At 38.7% G+C, this 20,515-nt stretch overlaps 1 long non-coding RNA gene across 5 annotated transcripts in view; it reads right to left on the reverse strand.

The window, feature by feature from the left end:
- Positions 1-20,515, reverse strand: part of LOC309660144 — a 192,077-nt gene that overhangs the window by 167,291 nt on the left and 4,271 nt on the right. The window contains exons 3-4 of one of the 5 annotated variants that reach the window (XR_014263203.1): positions 19,993-20,087; positions 11,602-15,318 (exon numbers count right to left, since the gene is read on the reverse strand). The exons of the other annotated variants lie outside the window; for them this stretch is intronic. This is a non-coding gene — a long non-coding RNA (uncharacterized lncRNA). Of the gene's footprint in view, positions 1-11,601; positions 15,319-19,992; positions 20,088-20,515 lie in introns of those variants that run through there. 5 annotated transcript variants of the gene reach the window in all.

The raw sequence follows: 20,515 nt of genomic DNA on the forward strand, positions 1-20,515 counted from the left end.
TGGGGTGAAAAAACAGCAAAATTCAAGGGAAACAAAGAGCTCCTTCTGATGTGCCACCATCAGATCCTCAAGACTCTATTTAATTTAGATTCTCCACTGCTGAAGGGGACACATCCCACCTCTCTGGTTGGACAAGTTGTTGCCTTCAGGGAGTCTCCTGAATTTGTTACCCCAAATCCCCACCACCATCTTGCTCACTTCGAGGAAGACTTGCCAGTAGCGGGGACAGAACTGTTCTGCACGTTGCTATCACATGTAGGGGCAGCTGACCACGAAGCTAATGGCATGAGACCCTTCCAAGGCCCTGCTAGGGGCTCTATCAGTGTGTGGGCATGGTTATATGTTTTTATAAAGTTTACAAAATTAAGGTATTTAACACCAACTAGTTAATACTGCTCTGACGTCCCCTCTGTCACACTTGCTTTTGTGTTAAGTTGGCTTCGGAGTTGAGTTGAAGATACATTCAGCTTGAGTAGAGTGGGATGTATTATGTGTGATACACATCACTTCTGTGTATAATTGACCCTAGCCATCCAGTTGTAGGAGTGGAGTCCAGAAACACTCCTACCATTGTCTGTTCACTCAAGGAGCTGAGACCAAGGTATGTCATGCTGAGGTATGAATGTCTCCTATAATGACCAGCCTCCAAATTAGGAGGATAATGGAGGATAAACAAGATTTGACATGTATAGTCAGAAGCTAGTCTAGGAAGACTAAATCTTACAACACTTTCATGAAAAACCTTTGTAGACGTTTTCCCAAATTTGACAACAACCGTAAAATTTTGCAGGACAGTAGAAGCAACAAGTTGTGCTGAAAAAACTTTTCCTAAACTATCAGTAGTTAAAAACAAATTTTGGTGAATCATATTAGAGGTAAGTTGAAATGTTTCCATTCTCTCTATACAACGTATTACAAAATTTTTGTCATATGAAAAGGCCATCAGAATATATACACAGACATACACACACACACATAGCAAATAGAGATATTTCAGGTAGTTAATAAGTTAAAATATCATGATGTAATGTTTGTGGATTCTGTGATATTTGTGGTATTTATTGGTTTGTTGGGGTTTTTAAAAGTGTGATTTCTTTTCTCATTCTAAATAGATATTTGCTTTAATTTGATAACCAGAATTGTGTATTCTTTTTCTTAAAGAAGGCCTCCAATATTGTAAAAGCTTCAGACTCAGTATAACCCAGATTTGCCTCTGGTGCCATGTGCCATGTAAACATACTTTCACTTATTTCACTCATCAACTTATAAGGTAGTCCTTGTTCATACCATTTTAAAAAGGAGGAACCGGAGACTTTTAGTCATGCAGCTTCTAAATAGATTTGAATCCAAGGTCTGTCTTATGCCAAAGGAAGTAAACGAATGCTAGTCCTAACCATATTCCCCACCCCCACCAGGGGGCACACTGCTTCCTGAAGTCACCATTCTGGGCTTTATCTAGTCTGGTTTAAATGGGCTCTACTGACGCCTCCCCTGCCACCCTAACCATCTGCCCCTGAACTACCTCATTGTTAATAGATCTGAAAGATCTCGCTGTCAGAAAACGTTTCTTCATTTCCTTTCCATTACTCTGAAACGTGCCCTTGTGGACCCCTCAGTCGATTCCTCCTTCTTGTGATATTTGACAATTTTTTGGTAGTGTTTATGCTCCTTGAAAAGAGACAAGAAAGATATTTCAAAGCTTCTGGGCTGAAGGGCATACTGTCTTTGAAATCTTTTTTTTTAATTGAAATTCAAAACACCCCCCCCCCTCCAGGAAGCCCACCAGATTAATTCCAGGCAGCAAAATTCCCCTGCTAACCTCTTGCAGTCCCTTTATAACTTGCTATTGGCTAAATGCAACCACACTGGATGTGTTTGCTTATATTTTTTCTTATTAGAAGACTCAAGATTAGCAATGCCTTACAATCTTTACTACTTAAACTTAAATGCATATTTGGATTCCAAATTTTTTGTAGGAACTCAGTAAAATTTTCACACTATATTAGGTAAGGAAGTGAAGCCTGTTTTTTTCTTCAGCACACCTCAGTATCCATCATGTTGCTTTCAAAATGAAAAATATGCAAATTCGTTTTGTGTAAAAAAACAGAAAACCTCACTTCTATGGTGGAACAAAAGTTCATCAAACTCCCGGTCTGGTTTTCCCAAATTCTAATGTATGGCTTTAGCTCTTTCAGTGTGTACTAGTGGCACTAGTGCTTCAGTTTCTCTCTCTGTAAAATAAGAATTGTGTTATTTCTTTCCCATTTACTTCACAAAAGTCTCATGGGGAACAAGAGTTAAATGATTAATGACTGAAAGCTCTTGGACAAACACAAAATGCTTAACAAAAATAATCCCTCATTGCCACAGTGATAGGCACCCATGACCTGATGCTAAGCCTTGACCGAGATTGAAGGCAATTCAGATAAACCGTGGGCCCTTGTCCATGAATCCAGGTTCCTTTTCCCCTTGTGAGGACACTCTGGGCTCATGTTCTTTGGCCTCCTCCACCAACAGGCCCCTGTTCATGGCCCTCCCAGGCTCAAACCCAACCCCCAAGTAACATGAAATCTGGCTTCCTGGTCGTGGAGAAGTAACATGTGGGGAACTGTAAAATGCACCATTGTGAGGGCAATATAATTTTATCCTCCCTTTCTCAGGGAACGCGCCTGCTCAGCCCACACCACGATATTATTAGGAAAACAATTTGAGATCAGAACTCAATTTTTTGTCTAGTTTAGGCCCTTCCTGAGAGAAGCCTTTGCGTAGCTACGGAAAGAGTCTCTAGGTGAAACAATGTTCCCTGTCGTGACTGAAAGAACTGGGGTGTGCTTGAAGAGTAAATACATCTCTATGGGTAGAAACTGCAAAGGTTATTTTACAAGGGAACAAGGGATTCTGGCATATTCTAAGTTTATTGTCTTGAATGAACGTAATCTATTCCTGGTGTGCAGGTGTAACACAGCCATGTGAAATCACCCTGGACTCAAATCTGATCCCTGAGAAATTCAGAAAACTCAAGATGCATACTTACTCAACTGCCTTGTCCTAAAACGACTTTCTTTTTATTCCCTTCCACAAGAGAATGAAAGAAAAATAAGAGAGTTCCTGTCAGAGAAATGAACCACTAAGCTTCGTTATGCGTTATGAAACAGCATAAGTAATACGAAGTAATACAAGGAGCTTTGGCTTTGGAATCAGATAAAACTGAGTTTGGAATCTCAATAGTGTCAGTTACTAGCCGTGGGATCCTGAACAAGTAATTTACACTCCCCTGAATCCATTTCCTTGTCTATAAAGAGAGACTAAAAATCTCTCTATCATAGAGCAATAGTGAAGACTGGATTAGATATTATATAAAGTGCCTGGCAGAGAGCCTAACGTAAAGTAGACATACACAATAGCTAGTCATAATCATAACAGTGAAAATAATACTATATTCCTGTACTACCAACAAATCTATTACAACAATTCAACAAATGATTTGGAAGATCTATGTGCCGGGCACTACAGGGGAGGAAATAAAATGACTCACACAAAATGAAACCTACCCTCAAAGATCTGACCAGTTAGTTTCAGTTGTGAAAATGTTAATAAAAACATATCTTTTTGTATTTTCTGCTTTTGCTCAAGGTATATGCCAACCATAGCATATGTCCTTAAATTGCATAGGTTATAATTGTTATACTACAATATACTCATTCCTCAGAAACATTGTATACCATAAAATTGCAGGTTAAAATAGAAGGGAAATAGAGAAATAACACATTCAACTTTGTAACTAACAAAAACCATAACAGTCATGTGGGAGATAACTTGAACAGCTCAGGAAAAGCCGATCAGCTGGAGGTTGCCTCAGGGGAAATTTTAAAATGCATACAAACTTCTCCTGCTTCTGCCAAGATGGAGTGTCAGGGACTAGGTTTACTCTGCTGTGTAAAAAACAACAACAACAATAACAACAAATGGCTTGGACAAATATATGAATCAAACAATAGCTCTCAAGATATTGGAAATAAGCAATGAAGGTCAGTGATCTCTGAGAAAGCTCTATGATTGCCTAGCTTACTGTCTGAACATAGTTTCCAGTCTGTGATGCAGAGAGAAGAGTTGAGGAGATGGAGCTGGGAGTTCAGCTAAGCCAATGTGGCTAGAATTCTCAGAGCAGAGAACTATAGAGGGGAGAATTGCACAGAGAACTGAGAACTACAGAGTGTCCCTTTCGAGGTTTCAGTAGGTAACTGATTAACCATGTCAGTGAGTAAACTACCTGAGACTAGGAAATGACCCGCCTTATGAAATAAGAGCAAACTATTCAGGGGTTCATACAGGGTCAGGAGAGTGGCCATTCCCATCATCCAGAGTGGAAAATTTCATAATTCGTGAAGCTGAGGTTAGTAATAAGATTCTTGACTCAGGAGGGGGCAAGAATTAACCCTAGACTAAATACTGTTCTGGTCCCACCAAACAAAGCCTAGAAGCAAGACCCAAAAGTATCAACTGTTTCCAAATAACTTAACCATATCCCAGAACAAAGTACAACAATATTTTCAAGAATATAAAAATATCCGACATCCCGCAAGATAAAATTCATAATGTTGATCATCTAATCAAAAATGCCCGGACATGCAAAAAATCAGAAAAATAAAATCCATAATTAAGAGGAAAAACCAATTAATCAAAATATACTACAAAATGACATAGATGATAGCACTAATAAATAAGGACAGTAAGACAGTTATAATTGTATTCCATATGTTCAAAAAAACTAAAAGAAAGACTGAACATATTAAATAAAGATGTGGAAGGTTTTTTTTAATTGAATTTCTACAGATGAAAACTAAAATGTCTAAAATGAAAAATACCCTGGATGGGATTAACAGCAGATTAGACACCATGGAAGGAAAGTAGCAATAGATAGCAATAGAAACTATCTAAAATGAAGCACAGAATTTTTTTTTTAAAAGAACAAGAAAAAAATAAACCATGGGACAACTTCAAAAAGCCAACTGTGTGTGAAATTGGAGTTATTAAAGGAAAGAAGGCAAGGAGGAAATACAAAATATCTGAAAAAGTAATGTCTAAAGTATTTTTAACTTCGATGAAAAATATAAACCCATAGTTCCAGGAAACTCAATGGACTTCAAACACAAGAAACATGAAGAAAACTACACCAAGGCACATAATCAAATTGTTAAAACTAGTGATAAAGGGAAAATGTTAAAAGAATCCTGAGAAAAATGATTCTTTACATTCAGAGAAAAAGCAATAAGGATGACACAGATTTTTAGATAATGTAGAGCATCTTTAAAGTATTCAAAGGAAAAAAAAAACCTGTTAAACTAGAATTCTGTAGTCCATAAAAATTCCTTTAAAAATTAAAGTAAAATACTTTTTCAGACATATAGAGGCAAAAAAAAAAAAAAGACTAAAACATGATCTATCGGGGCTTTCCTGGTGGGGCAGTGGTTGAGAATCCGCCTGCCAATGCAGGGGACACGGGTTCGAGCCCTGGTCTGGGAAGATCCCACATGCCGCGGAGCAACTAAGCCCGTGAGCCACAGCTACTGAGCCTGCGCGTCTGGAACCTGTGCTCCGCAACAAGAGAGGCCGCGATAGTGAGAGGCCCGCGTACCGTGATGAAGAGCGGCCCCCGCTCGCTGCAACTTGAGAAAGCCCTCACACAGAAACGAAGACCCAACACAGCCAAAAATAAATAAATAAATAAATAAATTTATTTAAAAAACAAAATTAGGAATCTGAGCTAATGTTTAAAAAAAAAAAAAGATCTATGATTACCTCAAAAGATAGAGGGAAAAAACATTTCACAAAATCCAATATCCATTACTGATCAAAAAAAAAAAGTTTCAGCAAACTAGAAGAAAAGAAAACTTTCTCAACTTGATAAATAGCATCCACAAAAACCTACAGCTAATATCATACTTAATGGTGAAAGACTAAATACTCTTCCTCTAAAATCAGTAAAAAAGTCAAAGATGTCTGGGCCATCACTTCTATTCAGCATCATACTGGAGGTTCTAGCTAGTACCATAGGGAGGGAAAGGTGGGAGGGAGGGAGGAAGGAAGGAAGGAAGGAGGGAGGGAGGGGCGTTCCCTTGGGAAGAAGTAAAACTGCCTTTATTCACAGATGACATGATCATCTATGTAGAAAATCCTAGGGAAGCTACAAGAAAGTTACTAGAACAAATGAGTTTAGTAAACTTGCAAGATACAAGATCAATACACAAAAATCAATTGTACTTCTATGTACTAGCAACAATTAGAAATTTTAAAATACCATTTAGGGCTTCCCTGGTGGTGCAGTGGTTGAGAATCCGCCTGCCAGTGCAGGGGACACGGGTTCGAGCCATGGTCTGGGAGGATCTCACATGCCGCGGAGCAACTGGGCCCGTGAGCCACAACTACTGAGCCTGCACGTCTGGAGCCTGTGCTCTGCAACAAGAGAGGCCGCGATAGTGAGAGGCCCGCGCACCGCGATGAAGAGTGGCCCCCGCTTGCCATGACTGGAGAAGGCCCTCGCACAGAAACGAAGACCCAACACAGCCCAAAATAAATAAATAAATAAATAAATTTTAAAAAACAAAACAAACAAAAATACCATTTAATATAAATACAAAATAGTAATAAACCTGACAAACGATGTTTAATATTTATATACTGCAAACTACAAAATATTGCTGAGAGAAATTTTAAAAGACCTAAATAAATAGAGCAACACACAGAATTCACAGTCACAATATTCAATAGTCAAGATGTCAAACAACAAGGTCCTACTGTATAACACAGAGAACTATACGTGATATCCTGTGATAAACCATAATGGAAAATAATATTTTTTAAAAAAAGAATGTATAACTGAATCACTTTGCTACACAGCATTAACACAACATTGTAAATCAACTATACTTCAATTTAAAAAATGTAGGAAAAAAATGTCATTTCTCTGCAAATTGATCTACAGATTCAATGCTTTCCCAATCAAAATACCCACAGGCTTTTCTGTAGAAACTGATAAGCTGATTACAAAATTTATGTGAAGTTGTACACCTGAAACCAGCATAATATTGTAAATCAACTATACTTAAGTAAAAAAATATAATAAAAGTTAGGGGAAATGACAAGGCCCTAGAATACTTAAAACACTTGGAAAGGCAGAACAAAGTTGGAGAACTTATGCTACCTGACTTTAAGACATATTGCAAAGCTGTAGTAATCAAGACAGCGTGGTACTGGTGTCAAGGAAGATAAATAGGTCTATGGAACAAAATAGAAAGGCCAGAAATAGACCTACATGCATATGGTCCACTGATTTTTGACAAAGGTACAGAGGCAATTAAGCATAGAAAGACAGTCTTTCCATAAAAGCTGCTGAAACAATTTTATAGTCACATGCAAAAATGTGAACCTCAATCCATAACTCACACCGTATACTAAAAAACAACTCAGTATGGATTATACATCTAAATGTAAAACATAAAATTATAAAACTGCAAGAGGTTATTTATTTGTTGACCCATTTAAGTTACAGATACAAATCATGACAATCCAATCCTAAGTACTTCAGCAGTTATCAGAGAAATTAGGTGATTATTCTATGGGTTGGCCAAAAAGTTCGTGTGGATTTTCCATGTTAAAGAAAAACCTGAACAAACTTTCTGGCCAACCTAATATCTTTCCATGTTGTGATCACACCAATAAAATTAACCCTGACACAATAATATTATCTAGTATATAGCCCATATTCAAATTTCCTTAATTGACCTAATAATGTCTTTTTCTTGCTATTTTTTTTTTCAATCTAGGAAATCTAGGGTTTCAAATCAAGCCTTATGCACTGCATTTAGTTTTCATCTCCTATAATCTGAAAGAGTCCCCCTCCCCCAAGTCTTTAAAAATTTTTATGGCATTGACCTTTTTCAACAATCCATGCCAGTATCTTGAAGGATATTCAACAATCCGGATTTGTCTGACTGGTTCCTCAAGTTTGTATACAGGTTGGATATTTTTGGCATGTATCCTACATAGGTGATATACACTTCCCACTATGGCATGGTAGATATACCTAATGTCATTTGTCCCATTGGGGATGATAAGTTTAATCATTTGGTTAAGAGGCATTTGCTGAATTTCTTCATTGTAAAGATATCTTTTTCCCTTTGTAATTAATAAGCAATCTGTGATGTAATATTTTGAGTTGTATGGATACTCTGCTCTCCAATAACAGTTTATCATTGGTGATCTTTTTTTGTCTATTTTAAAAATTGAGATATAACTGACATGCAACATTATATTAGTTTCTGAGGTACACAACAATGATTTGATGTATGTATATATACCGAAATGATCCTCACAATAAGTCTAGTTAACATCCACCATTGATGAGCTTCACCTGATTCAATTATTGCACGGATGGTTGCAAAATGGTTAATTTGTACTTTTATCATCCCTTCTACATAACTTTCCTCCCTCTTCCTGCCTTGCTTTTTTTTAGTATCACTCTGGACATAAGGATTTTTAAAAATTCAATGTTATATTATTATATTAATGTGTTATACGTTATTCTTTGGGATGCTCAAATTGTCTCAACTGTGGCCATTAGCAGTCCCTTCAAGACATCTTCTGTGTCCTTCAGACATGTAATTTTTAGTCTTTGAGCACTCCCTTGATTTCTGGTACTATATATTCTGGGGTTATCTTATGCTTTCTCTGCTCCAAACCTAGACCTGACCATCTGCCCAAGGAGCCTTGTTGTTTTTTGACGAATGGTATTTAGAAACTAAGACCTAATTTCTAGGTGTGCTAGACACAGAGTTCATAATGGTGTCCTCCAATTTCAGGGTTCTTTCTTATCTTTCTTCACTGCATATTTCGAGTTCCCAAGTGTCTCTACACATTTTTTTTCTTGCTCTGTCCTACAATGCAAATAAAATTATTTCAGTACTCCAATACCAGTGCTAACAACAAACCTACTAAGTTCCAGATTTCGTTACAGATCTTTTTTTTTTATAAATTTATTTATTTATTTTTGGCTGTGTTGGGTCTTCGTTTCTGTGCGAGGGCTTTCTCTAGTTGTGGAGAGCGGGGGCCACTCTTCATCACGGTGCGCGGGCCTCTCACTATCGCGGCCTCTCTTGTTGTGGAGCACAGGCTCCGGACGCGCAGGCTCAGTAGTTGTGGCTCACGGGACCAGTTGCTCCGCGGCATGTGGGATCTTCCCAGACCAGGGCTCGAACCCATGTCCCCTGCATTGGCAGGCGGATTCTCAACCACTGCACCACAGGGAAGCCCCGTTACAGATCTTTTGATCTTTAGACTGCATCCCATTCAGGTTACTGTGTTCAAAAGTTACCTTAATTCTTTTTAGCTGCATTGTTATGTTTATCAACTTGATAAACAGGTTTATTTTTTTCTGATTGTATTCAATTTTAGGGTTAACTTCTTTCAGTCTTTTCTTTTTCTTATAATTTTGGAGTACAGTTGTTTTACAATGTTGTGTTAGCTTCCACTGCACAACAAAATGAATCAGCCATACATGTACAGATATCCCCTCCCTTTTGGACTTCCCTCCCACTTAGCTTACTACAGTGCATTAGGTAGAGTTCCCTGTGCTATACAGTATGTTCCCATCAGTTGTCTATTTTATACATAGTATCAATAATGTATAGGTGTCAATCCCAGTCTCCCAATTCCTCCCACCCCTCCCCCTTCCCCTCCCTGGTATCCATACATCTATTCTCTACATTTGTGTCTCTATTTCTGCCTTGCAAATAAGACTTTCAATCTTTTCAAATTGATTTATTTTTGCATTTGTAAAACACCAATGTAATTCAAAAATTCAAACTACGTGAAATATATACTCAGGGACATCACACTCCCCATCCCTATCTTATTGAGCTCACTACCTACCCCTTACCCTGTATCAAGTACCACTGCCATTTTAAAAAATCTTTCCTCCGTGTCTATTCTGTGCAAAAATAAGCAAATACACATATTTTTATTTCTCCTTTCTTCTAACACAAAACATAATATACTACATATACTCAGTTGCACTTTGTTTTTTTCGTTCATTTCACTTAAGAGTATATCCTGGAAATCCCTTCATACCAGTTCACAGAGGTCTTCCTCACTGTCCTTTATGGCTGCATCATACTCCATTGTATGGATATACCATAGCTTACCAGTCTCTTGTGGAAGGAAATTATGACATTTCCTTTTTTTTTTTTTGCTATCATAAATATTATCATAATGAATAATTTTAATTATATATTGTTTTTTTTTTGTGGCAGTGTATCTCCAGAGTACACATCCAAGAGTGTATCAGTTTGCTAGGGCTGCCATAAAAAAATACTACAGACTAGGTAGCTTAAACAACAGAAATTAATTTTTTCCCAGTTCTGGAGGCTAGAAATCCAACATCAAGGTTTCCGTAAGTTTGGTTTCTTCTGAGGCCTCTCTCCTTGGCTTGCAGATAGCCACTTTCTTGCTGTGTGCTCACATGGTCTTTCCTCTTTCTGTTTGTTGTCTGTGTCCTAATCTCCTCTTCTTACAAAGATACCAGTTGTATCGTATTGGGGTGCACCTATATAACCTCATTCTGCCTTAATTAACTCTTTAAAGGTCCTTTCTGCAAATACCGTCACATTCTGAAGTACTGGGAGTAAGAACGTTAATATATGAATTTGGGAGGGGACACTATTTGGCCCAAAATCAAGACTAAATGCTAGGTACTGTTAAATTCCACTTCATTGGTTTATACAATTTTGTACTACCACCAGTAATCAAGCACTTATTTTTAAATTTCTTAAAATACAGCTGAAAGAACTATTGCTTAGCAGTAGCCACACTAAAAATTTTTCCTTTCATACTGAAGGTTATAATTTTATTCCAGCTATTCTAGCTTTCCTTGCCTAGGAAAATCAAGTTTGATTTCTACAAATTCCATGTTATTTTCTTATTTACCAATTGCATATGAGATACTTGATGTTGTAGAAGTATCTTTTGCAGAACAGATTGGGCTTTAAATTGTTATGACTCAGATATTTTACCCTGAATCTGGATACTGTTTTACAAAGAATTCTTGCCCTGAAAAAAAAACTCTTCTACTACAGTAATGATTCTGAGAGTGGGACATGTGGATTTTCTAAACTAAAGAAAATTTGTAAAGCTGGGGATAGATCCAAGTTTTCCAGTCTATGTGAGGAAAAGAGGAACTGAGCAGACTCTATTCCCAAAGAACTTAAAATGAGAAACATAGACTGTATTGTCCCTAGGCTTGTCCTTTGCATTATAGGTGTAGCTTGTAAAAATAAGCCCTCATTCCAGGGATTATGACCTCATGGGAAGATAGTAACATTGCAAGAGATTTACAGCTATCTCTGGGCTACTACATATTGGTACCACAGAGTTACCTCCTCTAGTTTTCACAGGTGAGTAGCCTATAAGGTGTATTCCCTTCCCCTCCATCAGCCTGCCCGTATCAAACAGAACTCTGCCTCTGACTGCTCCCTCCCATGGTCTTCTTTTGAGAATGGTCTCATATTCTGGGCTTTACTTTACAAGTGAAATTTTATCACCAAACAGTTACAACCAAATGTTCTGAATCTTTAATCTTTTTTAATTACAAAAGAAAACATCATCACTGTATCAAATTTACATAGCACAGATGTCTATGAAAGCAAAAAGTAAAAGTCCTTTCTTGAACCCCAGATGTAACCTATGGCAGTGTTTATATGTTGTTATTTATAAAAACAAATTTCTAGTGATGAGAGCAGGTGGGAAACGCACTCTCGTGCACTGTTGCTGAGTGTAGACATAGGTTAACATCTTTGGAGATAAATGAGGAGATAGTTTTCAAGATGCAAATACACATAATTTCAGAATTAGTCATTTCACTTTTGGAAATTAACCCTGTAGATATTAGATTTATTTTGTCATGTGTACAAATACTTATTTACAAAAGTGTTCACTGAAGCAATGTTTGCAATAGTAATGATCTAAAAGCAATCCAAATGTCTACCAAAAAGAGATGGTATAAACAAATAACAATACTCTAATGGAATACTATGAAGCATATCATTTTCTTTAAAACTGAGTTATAAACGTTTACTGATATGTTTAGATGCTCATGACACAATAAGGGAAAAAATGAAGTTGTAGAGCTTGTAGGGAAGGAAAGCATGTGGGTTTTGTGACATCTCTGTCATATGCACAGAATTCTTCCGGAAGGATGCATAACAAATGGCTAACAGTTCTTCTTTGGGCAGCAGGATTCAGGATCTGGGATAGGATATTGGAGAAGAGAATTTTTACTTCTTGTTTTGTATTTTTCTTACAATTTGAATTATTTTTGTTTACCATGTGCATGCACTCCTTTTAAAATTGAAAAAAAAAAGATATTTTCAAGAAGCCATTTCCATGTTCTTGTGCATGACTCTTACCCACAGTTCTCTGTTAAGTAGATCATGATGCATTTGTTTCTCACTGTTCCCTGAAAGTTTTCTTTTTTCTACATCATTCCTTTTCAGTAGCCATTCTACATAATGGAAGAAAATGGCTGAGTTTTGTCTAAATTATAATAGGACTGGAAGGGAAAAGAAAAGCAAGTTGGGCTTTGTCTCATGTAATTTTTTTGTGTTATAATAAAACATCTAAACTCCCAGGCAACACACCAAGATAAGCTTAAGCAAAAAGTAAAAAAGAGCAAGAAATCTGAGGTGGAGAGCTTGGGATGGAGATGCACAGAATGTCTGCCTCCCCGACCATGATTCTAACATTCCTAATTGTTTGCTATATGTTTACTGTCTATACCCTGCAGACCAGGAAATAGTTTTCTCACACCAAAAATTACATTACAATTGTAAAATATGCTTAGTTATTTTGTTATTGGAGAAGATTTGACGATTATTTATTTGAGAAAGATTAAGAATTACTAGAACTCACTAGAATAAGGCTTTATGAAATAATATCTGACCATCTTGGACCTATAAGATTTTTTACAGCCACACAGAAAGATAAATATTGGTTAACCCGCACACTAGCCAAGGTGAAAATCGGACAGCACTGGACACAGGACCATCAGCATCTTATTCTGAGAACTCACAGCTGTATTTCAGAGCTGAACCATACGACGGTTGGCCATGTCATTCCACAGTACTGACATCTTCTAAAAGTACTGGATGGCATATGTAAATTAAAATAAAATGAATATTTAATTTCATTTTTAGAATATTTAAAAGTATTTTGCAATTCCCCTGGAGAACTGCAGGCTCTCTGGACTGTTGCAAAGCCAGGGCCAGCGATCCCTGCCAGGGAAGACAACTGGCGCCAGCTGCTTCTGAGAAGTCAGGGATGGTATGAAATGGCACCAAGATGTGTCACTGTCACTTGTTTGATTGGAATTTAAAAAAACGAATCAAGCAGTTGACCTCTCCAAGTAGGTACCTGAACAGCATTATTGTTCAAAGATTTCTTGAAAGCCTGCATAGCCAATTCAGTGAAAGCCATGCCTAAGCGCTTCCCCCACCATCCCTGACCAATTCCAGCAATGGAAAACCATCTGCATCCTGGCTAAGCCCAGAACAATTGAATTCTCTGTGCAAAAAGTAACCATTCCTCCCACCATTCCTGTATCCCATCCAAACACTGATGTCTGCTTCAGTCTGCAAGGGACTGAGGGCATAGGCAGTTTCTGCTTTAGTTGTGTGATAACATAAACTAACATCTGTAACCCACTTCAGAGTTTTCAAAGCATTTTTCCCTCATATATCCTGTGTTTCTTCTTTACACACAGCCACAAGTTAGAGGGCAATTAAAATATAATTTTTATTATGTACGCAACCTACATTCCCTCCTCAGCCTCTCAAATCGGGTTGAAGATGTCACTGGTGAATATTAATTTGAGAATTGTGGGAACATTTTTGTTTTCTTAGAAATAATAAATTAAAATTGAAAATGATTTTTCAGCCTTCCAAAATGAGAGTTTGACTTCAGATGTTTCAAAATTTGCCCAAACTAGTACCTACACTGTTTTACAGTATTCAGTGCAATTAAGCAATTATTTATTGAGCACTCCCTGTGTGCAGGGCACGTGCCATACAACCTCAGGCAAGACTGGTGGCTGCTCTAGAAGGATCTTAGGAGTCCTTAGGAGAACACAGACAGTCATGGGATTGGGCTAGGGTATGAGAGACTCTATAAAATATGGGCGCACATGGTGCTGAAGGGAGCACCAGGAGGGGTGCTAACCCCATCTTGGGAGAAAAACATGTCTCGTGTGCCTTTACAACAGATAGCCACCACATCTTCACAGTATGTTAAGGAGAAACATACTGTTTGGATTATGGAAAGTGGTGTGAAAGCATCTTGTTTGGGGAAAGCAAATGAAAACATGCATATTTCCCCCTTGGCTTTGTCCACGTTCATCATGTTTTCTTCCAAGTCCCTCCCTTATCTCACCATGAGCTGTGACTCCTCTTGAGCTGTACATGGTGCTGGCTCTAAACAGATTCATGGGAAAGGGCCTGAAAATGCCTGTGTCATGCCAGGGACCAGTGAAGGGACTAGGCAGGGACAGCAGGACAGCGGGGAGAAGGCATCCACAAAACAGCTGGCTCTGGTTAGCAAAACACCCGAGGCCAGGGATAGGCAAACCTTGATAAGGATCAGACTACTCAACTGAGATATTACTTTTGGGATTCTCTACTCACCACCCCTCCACCGCAACGCTGTCCTCCAGGCAGGGTTAGATTCCCCCCTTTGGGCCTCCACCGAAACCCTGCTTCCCTCCCTGGTGACATTTGCTTGAGGTGGGGCAATCTGATTCTCTGTTCATTTGTCACCCCTATAAAACTGTAAGTGTGTGTAGTTCAAGACTTTTCTTTTATCTCCAGTATCTACCACAGTGTGTGGCTCAGAGTATCTCTCAGAAAATATTTGTTTCTATCTTTTAAATTAAAAAACACTAGAAATCCCCAAAGTAAAATTCCATGGCTTAAAAAACACTACGTAGAGATGTAAAAGTTACCCTTTCATATCCTTCCTTTTTCTTTTGCTAAAACAGATCTATCAATATATATAGTAAATACTGGTTGAGTGAATTAATAAATGAGTGAATAAATAAATCTAATAGAGTTGAAGAGGCTGAGGGAAGGAATGTCAGAAGTTAAGCCAGCAATCCGAAGGATCGCCCCATCTCAAGATCCTTAACTTCATCACATCTGCAAAGTCCCTTTTGCCATATGTTTCTGGGCTTTAGAATGTAGACATCTCTGGAGCCCATTATTCTGTCTACCATAGAGTCTGTGGAACAGAGAGACAGAAGATCTAAATCTTACTAAGTCCAGACTCTCCTTCTAAGGAGCACTTTGACCTCATTCACTTTCTTTCTTTGGATCTTAGTTTCCTAATCCACAAACTGGACAAATTCATTTAGCCAGTATGTTATTAGTCATGCACTTTCTAAATTTTAGATACAGAATAAAACAGACAAAAGTCCCTGCTTTTATGATGCTTACATTCTAGAGAATGAGAAAGTAAATTAAGTAAAATATGTTAGATGGTGATAAGCATTGAGGGCTGGTGAGGAGACCAGAGTGTCCAGAGCAGAGCAAGGTAAAAGGAAGGCAATAGGCAAAGAAGTCAGAAAGGGAGGCTGGGATGGAGAATACAGATCATCTGGGCCTTATAGGTCTTGGTAAGGACTTGGGAAGCCACTGGAGGGTTTGAGCAGAGGAGTGACCATGATTTACAATAACACACATTTTAATGGGTTGCTCTGGCTGCTGGATGAGAATAAACTGAAAGGGACAAGAATGGATGCAGGGAGACGTGCTAATACCTTATTCCCCTATCTTCACTCCTCTGTACGCCTTTCTATGTGCATATCCGTGCTTCCTTCACGCATGTAGTTATCCCTCTTAAGAGCATCCTGCTCCTCTTTCCAATTTGAAATTCCATTCACCAGCCAGTTCAGTGCTCATCTCAGAGCTGCCGGGGCACTTGGGGAACTTGGTATCTTTGGGTGAGGAAAGTGGGGCAAATACCCTTAGGGAGCCTGTCCAAGGTCATCCAAATAGTAAATAGTGGACCCGGGACTGTCCCTAAAGTGTGATTTGAAGGAAATTAAAAGATCTTCTTGCTGTAAAGACATTTTCCCTGTAATAGTTTGTGTTTGCAGTTTCCCTCATTAAATTGTGATCTGGAAGAGCACAGATAGTATCTTATTCGGCTTTGTGTACTTAGCGCTTAGCATGGTGGCTGGCATGGGACAGACACCCAGTAAGTTTTTGCCAGATGAGTAAATAACAGAATGTCAAGCCCTGAAGAGTGTGTGTTATTAGCATCATGTTGTCAGACTTCACCCCACCGCTTCCTGGTGTTGAGTGTCAGACAAATGGAAATGTCTAAGAATCTATGAGACCTGGGCGGAGTGTTCCAGGAAAAGAGACTTATTATTTATCAAACGGAGCTGCAACAGGATTGGCGAGGGATCCTCCTAACACAGTAAAGATCAGAGCCAGAGACCCCCTTCTTTACCTTCCCTCCTTGATTCCCTAGTGGTTCTAAGAGAAGAGGGATAAAATAAGTTCTAAAGGGGTGTTATTCTTTGAGGAGGAACCACAGTCCTATTTTGTGTGACTTGTGCCCTAGGCATGTGGATTTTGTTTTTATTTAGGTGACTACAGTGACAATAGAATTGGCAGGTGTAGCCGGGGCTGGTGTGGGAGCTGTGCATGTCGACCGGAAGGGATGTTCCAAGAAGTGCATACTTGCTCTGTCAGGGGCTTTGTGGACTCATATTGAGTGATCTGGTTGCCATTTTTTAGAAACTGGGGGACCTGAGTTTACACTACCATGTCCATGCTCTAGAATGGCACCTATACTACTGTATTTTAGCAAGTTTATAAGAAATCTTCCCTGCAATACTCAAGCTTTGCCATGGTGGAATCCATGTCTTTATCCTCCATGGATCCCCAGTACCTAAGACAGTCTCTGGTTAACAGTAGGTGGTCAATAAGTGTGGGAAGAAGGTAGGAAGGAAGGGTGGGAGAGAGGCAGGGAAAAATGCTGGCTTTCCAACTCCTTTGTCTCTGAGGTTTCAGAGGGGGAACTGGGAAACTAGAGCCAAGAAAAGAAGGTGGTACATGTGACAACATAGAAGCATCATCACATGGTACCTGTAGTGACAAAAATATTACATTTTTAGTCCTTCAGTTTTATGGGCATGCAGTAAGCATACGTTAAATGATTTTTGAATGAGTGAATAGTATGAATCAATAAAAGTAATGGCACATTTGCTGGACAACTTTTACAGTTAAATGATCTCCCATCTCCTCCAGTTCTTACTCTGCCTCTAGGTTCTCTCCCTGGCACCAGCTTCCAAACACCACCTCCCCCTACTCCAATGCATGTGATAATATCAGAAGACTCGTTTTTCCACCTTTGTTTTGGATTTATTATCTAATGATTTTCTCACTAACAACACTCTTCAAGTTAGTCACAGTTTGGTTCGATTCCTCCAACACGCTACTCAAGACACAGTTTCTGGATCTTTCACAGATTTATAATGAAATGATTAAGGAGTCATTGAGGTCCCAGTGGGACCATCTGTAAAATGTGAAGATAGTTCAGCCTATCAGCCTGTAGATGTATTTCCAAAGCACTGGGAGATCTTTGGGTTAAACATGTTAACACCTGCATGAGTGTAAGCTTATATAGTTGAGGGCAGGAAGGAACCTTGAACATCATCTGCTTCAACCACTCCCATTTTTTTCAGATAAAAAGCAAGCTGAGAGGTTAAGGACTTTTCAATGACACTTTGCAAGTTATGGCAGAGCTGGGACTGGGAATAAAGTTCAGTACACCCATTGCCTCCTGGGACACAATCTCTTCTCACACAATCTTTCCTCTTTTGCTTCCGGTTGCTTCAACCCTCCTGACGCAAGTTTATCCTCTGAGATGCGAAACTGATAGGGACAAATCCTTAAAAAGAGATGCCAGCAAACAGAGAACTTGATGATAAATAGGGAGATGATGCAAGCACAAGGACTGAATCCAGAAATAAATCATATCTTCACATAGTGTTTACTGAAATTGCATTTTGAATAATTTCCATAGAAATTATTTTACCCACCACAGGAATGTTACTCCCTCCCACAGGGATCTGACCAAACAGAAAGAGAAGCAGAAGGGAAGAAGAGCAGTAATTTAGATTTATATATAAAACATTAGTCAGAACCTAAGTAATAAGCCTCAACTAATCAGAATATTTTATGCATTCTGCCTGTTAGTGGAAAAAGCAAACCACAAGAAAGCAAGCATATATCAGAGATTTAAAAAATGTTTCTAGGGCTTATTTTAGGCTTTACATTTTTTTCCTAATTCCCTGCACTATCTTTAAAATATCCCACTGCACACCTCCCTCCTTCTCACGTGTTCATTTGTTCATTTAATCAATCTGCCAATATTTACTGAGCCCTTTTCTGATGTCCCAAGTACTCTGCTAACTTAGAGATGAAAACATGGTTTTCCATCAAGTTTAATGCCTGCTTAAAAGTTATCCTAAAAAAAAAAAAGTTATCCTAAGAAGACTGAGAGTTTTTTCACTTTTTTTTTTTTTTACAGTTATATTTCTAGTTCTATAAATGGATAGTTCTGTACTGAATATTTCCATATGGGCCGTCCAGATGCACTGTGTACCATTCTGCAATCTGTCGTGTACTTCTTGGGGAGTAGGGGTAAGGACTGACCTTTATGGGGCAGATAAATCATGTTCCTTTGCCCTGGAGTTCAGCAAATGAGAGGAACCAACAGGTCAGAAGATCAGAGTGTGGGAGGAGAGACAGGCAGGGCTATTCCCATTCCCCACACCTGCCAAGCTATGGATGGACAGTGGCTACATTCCTCTCCTAAAGATCACAGCATCTGTTAGGTAACCCTTCCCAAAACTCTTGGATTAGCAGCTGTCCTATAAATCATTGTGATTGACAATTACAAAATAATGAGTATATTTCTGAGAAACAACAAAAAGCAGTATAGTTGGGAGCTAAGCAAACTGCTACCTAAAGTAGCTACAGAGGATGAAAACAGGTCAAGATACTCTTCCCACCTACCCTTTGAAAAGTGATCTTCGAAAAGCCACTTCATGTTCACAGTTGGGTGAGAAAAGGTTCATATTCTCTGTTTTTCATAAACCTAACCCTGCCATGCCAGGATGACACGTAGGCCCAACTTTATTTGGTTGAGAGTAGCTGCCTGGGGCACAGTCTTGAAAAAATTGTGAGGCCTGTTCTCAATCTCTGTATGCCAGTATCTGCCAGGGACATGGGTCAGGGCATATGCTTGAAATATGGCTCCTGACTGTAATACCCATCTCTACTTCTAAATGAGTCTGATTTGGGACAATTAGATTCTGGGAAAGAAACTAGTTTCTAGAATCACAAGAGTTACAATTTATGTCATTTAGCCCTCCTACTTTTTACTCATTTTACATAAGGAAAAGAGGCACATGAAGATTAAACGGTTCACTGAGATCAGTAATGGAACCACCATACAAATTTTCTCCAAATTCATGCTCAGTTCTACTTATTAAGGACAAAAAGTGAAAAACAAAAAATCGCTGATTGCAACTGTCAGTTGAGTTTTGGAAAGTCCAACAGAATCTAACTGGTTAGAGATGGGATTTGACAGAGACAGTGAGGGTAACACCCTCCCTGTTTTTAGAGAGATTAAGGTATCTTTTGGTGTTGTTTTTAGAAAGATCAAGACCTAAGGATTATGTCTGACTTTCAGTGGTCACAGCTAGGATCCCAGAATCACACCAGACAGGTACAGGGTGGGCAGGAATCTGACGTAGTTTGATTACATAGACGAAATAGAAAAGAGCTTATCTAAAGACACTCCAGGAAGCTTTTTGGAGACCTTGCTATAGTTCTTTCTGTAAAACATAAATCCAGAAGAGGGAAGCCTACTCACCCTAGTTTTGAAGTAGCTGAGAGCAAAGGGTGGTAATTTAAAAATAGAATGAGTGTGCAGATAACATATGGATCTTGTCTTTAGGGCCATACCACCTGGAAAAGATATGGCATGCAAAGAGAGATAGCAAAGTAAGATGTTCCTTCAAAACTTTAATTTGCTCATTGCTAAGCCCCATTTCCTCCATGGAACATATGTCCTAAGACTGCGGGTGAACAGTGGGGATGGGGAACATTGAAAACAATCTCTTACATCCCTCCAAAATTATGCTCTCCATTCTAGATCCATACTTAAATAAGGCAGCAATTCTCTGTCTTCTTTGAAGATCTGTATTCTACTGTTGAAAAGCAGTTTGAAAAAGAGTATGGAGAGAAAACATGAAAAATGAACAGGAATCCCAGGGCCTGCAACACCCCCATATAATCAGTCTTCATCCTGGTACTGCACATGAAGGATTCTACAAGTAATGGAGTCAGTTGTCTGAAGATCAATAACTGTAAATTATTCACTTATGGGGCTTCCC

The sequence above is a fragment of the Balaenoptera physalus genome (assembly GCF_965194825.1).
Source record: "Balaenoptera physalus genome assembly, chromosome: 1".
NCBI classification, from domain to species: Eukaryota; Metazoa; Chordata; class Mammalia; order Artiodactyla; family Balaenopteridae; genus Balaenoptera; species Balaenoptera physalus.